This window comes from Sander vitreus, chromosome 16, assembly GCF_031162955.1.
Source record: "Sander vitreus isolate 19-12246 chromosome 16, sanVit1, whole genome shotgun sequence".
Lineage (NCBI taxonomy): Eukaryota > Metazoa > Chordata > Actinopteri > Perciformes > Percidae > Sander > Sander vitreus.
This window is the reverse complement of record NC_135870.1, coordinates 27,372,651-27,383,859: the sequence shown is the minus strand read 5'-3', so window position 1 is coordinate 27,383,859 and position 11,209 is coordinate 27,372,651. Positions and strand designations below refer to the sequence as shown.

The 11,209-nt window shown below is 43.9% G+C and overlaps 1 long non-coding RNA gene across 1 annotated transcript; it reads right to left on the bottom strand.

Moving 5' to 3' along the window:
- Nucleotides 1-4,182: 4,182 nt before the first annotated feature.
- On the bottom strand, nt 4,183-10,725 carry LOC144531789 (uncharacterized). Its single transcript, XR_013503255.1, has 3 exons — nt 10,260-10,725; nt 7,880-8,652; nt 4,183-6,293 (listed from the first exon to the last, which is right to left on the bottom strand). It is a non-coding gene; the product is annotated as an uncharacterized LOC144531789 (long non-coding RNA).
- Nucleotides 10,726-11,209: the final 484 nt, after the last annotated feature.

Sequence of the window (11,209 nt, the reverse complement as noted above, 5' to 3'; positions counted from 1 at the left end):
CCTGCAGGAGCGAAAAAGCAGACCCCACAGACGTTTAACCAAGCAAAGAATTCTGCCAACGATGCTAGCATGGCGACGGCTACTGAGGTTTCTGATGCTAACGCAGATCTACGTATGGAGGAGGCCATGGCCAGGGTCCTGGAAAGGCAACAAAGCACGCTTCAACCAGCGGTACGCATCGCAGTGAAGGAAGCGTTGGCAGAAATTGACACCTCGCTTCAACACATCAGAACAGAGCTGGAGAGGCAGGGAACTAGAGTAAGAGATTTATTACAGCGACTAGATGAGGTGCAGAAAGACAACAGACAGATGAGAAACACGGTGAAAGCCTGTATTGATGACCAGAGGAAATTTGAGTTGAAGTTGGCTGAACTGGAAGACAGATCGAGAAGAAATAACGTCCGCGTCACTGGGCTGAAAGAGGGCAGCGAGAAAGACGACCCAGTTGGATTTTTGCAAAAACAGTTGCCAAAGTGGATTCCATCCTTACAGAACAGGTCTACCATTGAAATTGACAGGGCAACACAGAATCTACGGCAGGGGGGGGGAGGCAACGACGCACGCGGATTCTCAGGTGTCTAAGATATCAGGACCGCCAAGCAATAATTCAGGCAAGGAAAAGTATAACAGGAAGGTCAGATTTGTGATTCCAACGCAACGCTGCGCTTTAAACCTGACTACAGCGCTTTCACCGTCCAACGGCGCCAGGGATTTATAGGAGTGCAGAATAAGCTGCATGCTAAAGGAATGGAGTTTTTGTGCGAGCTGCGTTTGATGCGGCCACGTATCCTACAGAGAGGGAAGGGGGTCTGCGGTCTCGGAGGGCTAAGGGATTTATTTTATTTTTTGTGTTTTCACCACACTGTGCTTAGATCTAACAGCTCACCCTTTGCTACAAAATTATCAGTGAATTCCGGTAGGCTGCTTGACATATATACATGTACATTTTGAAAATGGCTGAACTTTCAATCCTTTCTGTTAACATCAGGGGGCTAAACGGATCAAACGAGCTAAATTCCTGAACTATTTAAAAAGGAAGAACATAGACGTGGCGCTTATTCAGGAATCACATTTGCGTAAAAGAGATGTAAAGCGTCTACAAAATATTTCAAAGTTGCTGCTGCATCTAGTGACGACACCAAAACCAAGGGCTCCATTGTGTTGTCACGGAGATGCACCCTCACCATAGACAAAAGTAGTAAAGACTCTTCAGGCAGGATATCATATATATGTACTACGAACTAACCAATGAATTGCTCTCTCTCAATGAATACTCATTAATTATAGGGGGAGACATGAATGCGGTACTGGATTTAAATCAGGATAGATCAGGGGTCAACCACACGAAAGCCCAAAAACACATATCGGACATGTTTAATGCAGTTGTGGAATCCCACAGTCTTACAGATATATGGAGAATGCACAATGCTACTAGCAAGGATTACACCTTTTTTTCCACACATCACCTCACCCACTCCCGCATTGATTATTTTGTGTGCTCCAGTGAACTTAAGGCAATGTTCCACACGATAGCAATGGAACCAGCAATCCTGTCTGACCACAATGCACGGATAACCACATTCCATTGTGATATGTTAGGAGAAAATTCTAGAAGGTGGCAATTTAATAATTCCCTTCTCCAAAACACAGCTTTTGATACAGAATTTGGAGCCAAACTAGCGGAGTTCATATCAATCAATACTGACTCAGTTTCGGACACGGCGTACATCTGGCAAGCCACTAAAGGATTTATTAGAGATTTCACATTCCTTTGCAGCAAATTTGAAGAAAAAGAGAGAGGCAAGGATTGCGGAGTTGGAAGAATGTTGTAAATCATTAGAACAGTCTTTAAAGACTTGTTTTTCTAAATCTACACACACTTTTAGTCACAAATCGAGCAGAGCTAAATGACTTGCTAAAAAGGAGAGCTGAATTCATAATGCACAGAGTGAGGCAAAATTACTATTTTAATGGTTGTAAACCAAGCAAATTGCTAGCATGTAATGTCCAGATTAAATCCAATAATATCAATATCGTTATTTGCAGATGATATTTTGCTGTACATATCTGACCCTGACAACTCTGTTCCAAAACTCCTTAAGATCTTTAATGAATTTGGCTCAATCTCCAGCTATAAAATCAATTGGAATAAATCTAATCTGCTCCTGTTGAACAACAAACAGGTGACATCAGCTATTAGTGATACAATACCAACCCAAAGCAAAATTACATATTTGGGAATCACCATTCACGCATCGCTACAGCGAGTTGTCCAGGACAACTATGAAACTATATTAAGTAGTGTTCAAAGGGTTCTGGCTAATTGGTCTGCGCTGCCAGCATCGCTACGGTCCAGGATTGCTGTTAAAATGAACATAGTTCCTTGTGTGAATTTCTTAAGTACAATGATCCCCTTACCCCCACCAATACATTTCTGGAAGAAACTTGATACCGTAATCCAGCAGTATATTTGGAATAGTAAACAACCTAGGCTAAAATACAGTTCTACAGTTCCATCGAGAGAAATAGAGCAAAACCTCACTGGAAGTCTAAGACTGCAAGACCTTGCCTTTGCAGGTGTGTGTCCAAAAAAGTGTATGCTAGCCTATGGCCCTATTATCACCAACACATTGATCAACTTTAAACAGGTGGAGAAGAAACTATGCTACACCAATAAGTGGCATTTGAGCACCCACATTTGGCACAACATGCACTTAATGTCTGGTAACAAACCTTTTGTTTATAACCAGTGGAGTGACAGAGGTATTTATACTCTAGACCAGCTATTCAATGATGAAGGTATGTTAAGTTCTGAAGACCTGAGAGCTAGCTATGAGGTCCCTAGGACATCCTTCTTCCTTTATCTTCGCTTTAGTTCAGCCCTAAAATGTTATGGAGTACCATGGGGGAACAGTCTTGAGATACACCCAATCATTAAATGGCTTGTTGATTTTCCTGCGAGGATTAGTGTCCAGGATTTATGCTAAACTGATGCAAGTATCCGTAGGAGAACTCCCAATAGTAAAGAAATGGGAATGAGAGCTGAGCCCGGAGGGGAACGTAATTAATTGGGAGACAGTTTGGGACAACATTTCCCACTGTACCAAGAACCCAAATCACCAGCAGATCCACTTCAACATATGCCATAGGACATATTGGACACCTCAGAAGAGATACGTCTCTAAAGGCATTCCTACTCCCTATTGCATGTTCTGCCAACCTGAACAAACTGGAACTTTCCTGCACATCTAGTCTGGGAGTGTGAACAGGTGCACGAGTTTTGACATTAAACATCATCAATAATATCTGATGCGATAGGATGTCGAATTCCTACTGACCCGTTTTGTTACTTAATGACGACTCTAAATTACATCTGCTTGGGAGACAAAAGAAAGTTTGGTTAGCCGGCTCAACCGCAACCAAGAAAATGATAGCTAAATGCTGGCTCCCCCCTCCGACTCGCTTTGTATAAATCAGTGGTTGGCGTATTTTCTGGACATAGTTATGCTTGAGCTCTCTATAGCAAGGATTAACAAAGCCAAATCATCTACTATAGATGTATGGAGAAGTGCAGCAGCACAGGTATCAGTCCTAATGACCTCAGCATCACAAGAAGTAGAAGAGGCAAGGTGTGATTTCTGTTTTTGTTTGTTTCTCTTTTTTGCTCGAGACCGCAGAGGGTGGTTGTTCCTGTTCAAGTGTGTTTGTCTGTTCTGATGTTTAAAATGAAAAAAATAAATAAAAAAATTGATCTTAAAAAACAAACAATACCAGTTATGATTTTGACAGTGCATATCTTAATAGCTTCATCAATCCCTTTGTCTCCATAGGTAAAAAAACATTCTAACAAAATCAGCCATCCAAAGAGTGCTACTTTCAGACAATATCTACATGGACATTATTTGAATTAATTATTTTTAACGTCAACTGACAGAAATCTCTGAAATCATTCTGAATATAAAAAGCTCCAATCTGTGGCACAATTCTTAGCTATTGTGAAGGAAATTTGGAGCCTCTTGTCTACTCTATCAATCTCTTTCTATTTTCTGGAGCTATGCCTAAAATGACAAAGATTGCTAGAATTGTACCAGTCTTTAAGTCTGGTGATAAAAATGATATGCACAACTACCTGTTATCTGGCACTGTAATGAGAAGACTTCATAGATGACAGATTTGGGTGTCTTCAGATTAAATGCAGCTTTATTCAGACACGGCACCTAGTGGGAGAGACAGTCTACATACAGCAAATGCATACACAGACAAATCTTCTCACTGAACACTGGTCTACCGAACTGTGTTGACTTCGGGTCACATTGATCCGTTTTAAATTTGTTTTATATCAGAAAATATGGGACGTAGAAATAAGCGCTGAAAATGTGTAGAAGAAAAATTTAAAAAGTTGGAAAAAGCAAAAACAAACTCTGAAAAACAGGTGTCAAAAACATTGGAAAAAAAGTTTTTTTTCAAGGTTGAAAGGAAGACAACACAAGGGTTAACCTCACATCATGAGATCCATGTCACTCATACAATCACAACAGGTTCCCAGACTTAGGTGCATCTCTGATGTATGTTAGGCCCCCCCCAATGGTCAGAGTTGAACTATTGGAATCTTGTTTTCAGCTCTCATTTGTCTAACATCGCCTTCATGACACATTATACATCATAGTTTCACACTCAACTCTTTCCATGACCCCTCATGACTTGGGCCCTAACATCAACCGCATGTGAGGTTCACACATTACCATAGGTCAGACATTATGTAAGGCATTTATATGTTTAAGATCATGCATAACAAATATCTCCATCAATCCTCCCTTTTTATCCCCCATTTGGAATTGAGAATGCAGTGTAGCATGCAACAAATTCCAACATGATTGATGATTACAAATGGAATACATATTTTACTAGCACTACTTTGGAATACATCAGTTACGGATTAATTACAATACTATCAATACTAGCATGGCAGAGGTGAAAATCTATGAGGGGCCATTTGGGACTTTATTTACAATTACCTCTGTTGGAAAGCCTGTCCACGCCCCCTGCAGGTGGATGGCGATACTGTAGTCTGTCAGTTGAGGGAGCGGCACTGAGCCTTGATGTCTGTTTAGAGAGGCAGCAGACTTTAGTTATTCCTTTTCTTCATTCTGTCTGGTTTGTGTGTTCGTGAGGAAAACGTGAGTATTGTACATGTGGAGTTTGTGGGACCACATGCAGGTACAATATATGGGTTAGTTTAACTGTATAGTTAACTATTTAGATCGAAAGTTATGGCAGGAGTTGTCATGTAAGCCTTATTGGCCTTTCTCCACGGCACACTCGTTAGTCTAATTACCTAATTATCGCTATCGTTAATGTGATAATGCCGGTTTATATCACACTGTGTGTGCTTTGAGTGTTTATATGTTAAAGTTAACCTCCTACATTATATTGTATAAGTTATGTAAAGAGAATCTCAGTTGCTGTGCTCTGTATGCTATGTGCATTTAATCACCTCGTGATTTATTCAACGCTACATGTCTGTAGCCCATTTATAACGTTCCTAACAGCTACAGCTAACATTTGTGCACTTTAAGTTTAAAGCTGCTGCTTTTTGTTCAGTTAGTAATTAACCACTGTTGATTCCTATACCATTCATAATTATTAGTATAGCTCCTTTATTATTGATATTATACTGCAGCTTAAATTGATATTTTATTGTATTTCTTTGTTTCTTGTAGACCAAACACCAACTCAAACTACCAATGCAACTCAAAATAAAGCTCTGTTAACCAGACATACTTCCTCTGGAGCCTGATTCTTTGACCGGAGTCAAGTCCATATCTGCCGCCTCAACCAGTTAAATTGTGGGAGGTCACACCCCTCCATTTCAACCTCACACATACAAGTGAAATACACACACACACGAGAAAAATTATACTCTCACATACTATACTGAAACCTCACGCACACACACACACACACACACACACACACACACACAACTGAATTGCTCAAAAACGCTACTGAAACGCCCTTATAAACGCTACTGAAACTGTTAAGTTTGAATGAAGAGCAGAACCCAAATGCAGACATAACACAGAGCCAGAGTGTGAATTAACAGGTTTACTCAAAGTACTTAAGTACAAGTCCAGGTTTCCGGAAGGGGGGGAAAGCAAGTCCAGGTTTCCAGACAGGCGAACAGGTCCGGTGGTTTCCGGGGAGGAGTGGTTCCGTCAGAGTAGTACAGTTGGTTGTCTGGTCCGGTGGATGGCAGGAGTGAAGCGGTAGCAGGAGTCAGGTTCCAATAGTAGCTGAGGCACAAGAGAAAGGATCAGGCCAGGCAAATATACAAATGACAAAACAGATAGCAAGGTTTGTCAGGCGCGAGACTAACTGGTCGTCTTGACTATGATCTGACGCAGAGTGGAGGAATGACCGGGTATATGAAGCAGAGGTTGATCGTGGTAGATAAGATGCAGCTAGAACCCTGAATCCACTCCTGCAATTAGGACAGACAGAGGGGAGGGAGAGAAGCTACCTAGCAGTAGGCCTAACAGTGATTAAGAGATCTGTGCACACAGTGAAACTAACAAAACTGTGGCCTGCTACTGCAATTCAACAACTGCAAGTTTTGAGCGCACTGACTGGGCACTTCTCACAGCAGAGTCTTGAGGGCTACACCTGCACTGTTCTGCACTACATTAAGACCTGCATTGACAATGTCACTTTTGAGAGGTCAAATGCTATCTCAACACACACACACAACACATGGATGAACAGGGAGGTCAAGCTGTTGCTGAAAAAAACGTGATAAAGCCTTCAGGTCTGGGGACATGAACTATATAGCACCGCCAGATCCAAATTAAAGGCAGGCATCACGGAAGCAAAAGCGGCCTACAGGAGGAAGATCGAGGGGCACTTTAACAAGGGGGATCCCCGACGTGTCTGGCAGGGAATCCAACACCTCAAACTTTAAGGGTTCAAAAGACCCAAGCACCAGCAGCAATTTGGCCGAGGAGCTCAACTATTTTTTTGCGCACTTTGAGGCAAATGGGACCAGGACTGAGCCAACATCAGCCACACCAATAACACTCTTGCCCACAGATGCCCTGACATTCTCTCTGAACACAGGAGGTCAGGAGGGCATTTCTTGGCATGAACCCCAGGAAGGCTGACAGGCCTGACGGGATCCCAGGGAGAGTGTTGAGGGACTGTGCCGACCAGCTGGTTGAGGTATTCCCTCCATCTTCAACCTCTCTCTGTCTACCTGTTCCATCCCCAAGTGCCTCAAATCTGCCACCATTGTGCCGATCCCCCCAAAAAAATAAAAAATAAATAAATAAAAATCAGCTGGGAGTAGCCTCAATGACTATAGACCAGTGGCCCTCACTTCCACTGTTATGAAGTGCTTTTAAAAGCCTCCCTCCCCTCCACACTGGACCAGCACCAGTTTGCCTATAAAGCAAACAGGTCAACCACGCATGCCATCACTGTTCCCACCCAGGTCACTACCTCTTCACTCTGTTGCCATCTGGAAGGCGTTACAGATCTTTCCAGGGTCACACTTCTAGACTTTTGAATAGTTGTGCCATAAAACACCTGAACTCATGACCCATATGGACTGCACTGCACTTTATGGACTTCTTTTAGCTACTTCAATTCTTATAATTTACTTACTACTGTGTTCATATTGCTTAGGTCTCTTTTTTATTATGTCTTAATTCATGTTTTCATTATGTTGTCTTGTCATGTGTCACCACCAGAGGAAGTGCAATTGAAATTTCGTTATATGCAATGACAATAAAGGCATTCTATAACAGACAAATTTTAAACGGTCCAATAAAACGAGGTGCCATTTTCTTAAATTCCACTTTGAGAGGAAGATCTTAAGCCATACCTTTTGCCCAGGGGAGTAAGTGGAGAGCAGTGACGGTTGGCTTGCCTCTACATGTACTGGGGCACAGGAAACGGAGAGGGGCATGCCTCGGCAACAGGGGACAGAGAGGGGCGCGCTCGGCAACAGGGGACAGAGTGGTCTCGGCACCAAGGTGCTACGGCCAGCTAGTCCAGGGCTGCGGACAGCAGCGAAGGCGGAACCCCTTGGGCGGCCGAACAGGCCATCGAGGACCTTCAGGAGGTCGAGCAGGACGGCGAAGATCCTCAGGCGGCCGAAAAGGTCGGCGAAGCTAGAGCCCCTCAGGCGGCTTAACAGGACGTCGAGGACTCAGAGGCGGCCGTCGACGAAGGTAGAGCCCCTCAGGGCGGGGCCCCTCTGGAGGCCGTCCGTGTAGGCGAAACCCCTCTGGAGGCCGACCGTGTAGGTGAAATCCCTCTGGAGGCCGACGGCAAAGACAATACCCCTCTGGAGGCCGTCCGTGAAGGCGAAACCCCTCTGGAGGCCGTCCGTGAAGGCGAAACCCCTCTAGAGGGCAGCGGCGAAGGCAGAATCCTTCTGGAGGGCGGTGGCAAAAGCGAAGGTGAATCCCTTCTGAAGGCCGAGCAGGTCTGCGGCAAAGGCGAAACCCCTCAGGAGGACAGGCATACCGAGCAAGAGAAGGGGCAGCTGGGCTGAAGACAGGCGACGGGCCAGCTGAGTTGGGGTCCGCCAAACAGGCAACGGGAACAGAGGTCGACAGGGGTGCCGACAGGGCACAAGGGGCAGGAGTGGGTCTGACCGAAAACAAAGTCAAAGTCAAAGTCACTGGGGAGGTCTCAGGGGCGCCGGGGACCGGCAAAGTCACTGGGGAGGTCTCAGGGGCGCCGGGGACCGGCAAAGTCACTGGCATGCCCGTAAGCGAACACTCTGGGAGGTCAGCATCCACAACAATGTTGCTAGACGCTTGTCTCATATAGCCAGACATTACTTCACAGCACAGCGGAGTAGCTAACGTTAGATCCTGGCTATATTGTCATATTGTCATAAAAGCCCGTGATCACGCGGTGCTCTGTACCCAACTGACAGACACACTTTTTTGGGTTAGAATTACTTTAGGAACTGCTAAAAATACACTACCTTGCCGTCCTCTCCACCCGACTGAACACACTTTATTGGCTTAGAATTACGGCAACAATCGCTAAACACACAAACTCACGGTCCTCTCTTCCCGAATTACAGCCTCCCTCTCTTCGCTTAAAATAACTTAAATATTTTTTAAAAGTTAAATCCCCATTCCCAGTCCCCATTGACCAAAAAGTAAACATCCATATTGACCGACCACCCCCCTGTATCTGCATGTAATGGTTTGGTCCTGCCTTAGAGCACTCAGTGATGGTATTTAGTTGCAGTCAGTAGATGCGCCAGAATTACAGTGACCACAATGTTGCCAAGTAACGTTAAATCAAAATCTGGTTTTCAAAAAAGGAAAGAGAGAGAGGAAAGACAAAGGAAAGGGTGTCAAACTGTAACCCAGTTTTTCACCAAGAAATTATCTTTTTAACTTTCTTGGCAACTCCGTTACATGTCCTTGAGAATAGGCGTGATCCTCCATCTTCAACAGGCTTTCAAATCTGCCAGCAATCGCGAGTGATCTCCCCCTTGCATTCATCACGGTGCCACTGAGTGTAAAACAGTGGCGTAACGAGCCAACACCGGGCCCCTAAGCAGGATTATCAAGGCGGGCCCCCCTACTACAGCACGTGATGACGGCGCAATGTCCACGAGTAGGCTACCATCAATAGGACAGGATAGGATCATAGAGACACAGCATATAAGAGATGAGATGACTGACAAAATCAGGAGTAGCCTACGCGCACCACAACAACACCACCAACAAAACACTGGTGACTGCGCACCATAACACATGAAAAAACACAAAGGGCAGTCCCTCCAGGATTTCGTTGTCGATTGTTGCGGCCCAAAATGCCTGATTTTGCGATAAAAGTTGCGATGTCTTTTGTATGTTTGTTGCAATGAAGTTGCAGAAGACAGTGAAAGTTGCAAAAAAAAGTTTTTTGTATAGTTCTTTAAAAAAAAAAAAAAAGGAAACTTGTTTTGGGGAGAATAATAATTATTACTATTAATTAATTACTCTGGGCTGAGATTTCCTTAGGAACTTTACCAAAAAGGCTCAGGATGCTGCAAATGTTGGTATAATATGAAAATGGCTGGTGGATTTAAGACAAAAAGTAATAATTTATTAAATGAATCAAATTTGAACATGTCTGTCAGTAGCTTGTTGATCTTTACATTGTTAGTTAATTTCCTATCCTGACCTGGGACACACATTCATACGGTTTAATAAAGTACTTATTGGACTTTAACTTAGCATTGCACTTACAATAACGAGAGTAGCTGTCCTCAATTTAGGTCATCCTGTATGTCTCATCTTCGGTTTTTCCTGCATCCACCGTGTGTGATTTTGTGTGTGTGTGTGTGTGTGTGTGTCAGTCGCGGGGGGAACTCAGCAGCCCCGCCCGCTGCAGAGATCAGACAGGATGTAAACAGCAGCAACTTTCAGTGACTTTAGAGTGAAAAAACGTTACAGCGTACATTGATGTTAAAATGTTTACAGGTTGGCAGGACGGTCTGAAATGTCTTTCGTTGTACGTTTTGTTGGTAAATGTGAGATGTTCGAGTCACACACGTGAAGAGAACGGTCTCTGAAACGAGGAAATGAATTTGACTCGTTCTCACTCCCGCTTGGTCAGTGGCCAAATGCGATAGGGGGCCCCGGCTGTCAATCAATATCTTCCAGTCACGCGGGCCCCTGATTGGTCCGGGCCCGTAAGCACCGCTTACCCTGCTTACCGATAGCAAAGAATTTCTAATATGGGAAGAAGTTCCACTCCCTCGTTACTTCCGGCTTCTGAACTGGTTGCAGTTCCACCAGAGTTCCATATAGGGGGCGTTCACAGGCCAGTGCAGAATGAATGGGACTCTATGGAGCTATACCCCTCAAAATCCACTTTTCTCAGGATGTAATTTTTTGTCTAGTAATTTGAATGTTGCATTCGAAAGGGGAGGCTAAGAAAATGCACACTGCTGGGTGTTAGATTTTTTCGTCGCTTTTTTGTTCTAAAAAGCCTTTTAAAATGTCAATGACGTCATACACATATATGGCCAGAGATACTGCTTTATGGCAAGCTCTTTTTTCTCTCGAGGCATCGACAACACAGCTGACAGGTTAGCCTCTCCCTGTTAATACACATGCTAGAAAGAGGTTTGCTAATGTTTTAAAGACCACGCCGAAATATTCACTCTGACATTCTGGCTCTGCTTCGGATGCCG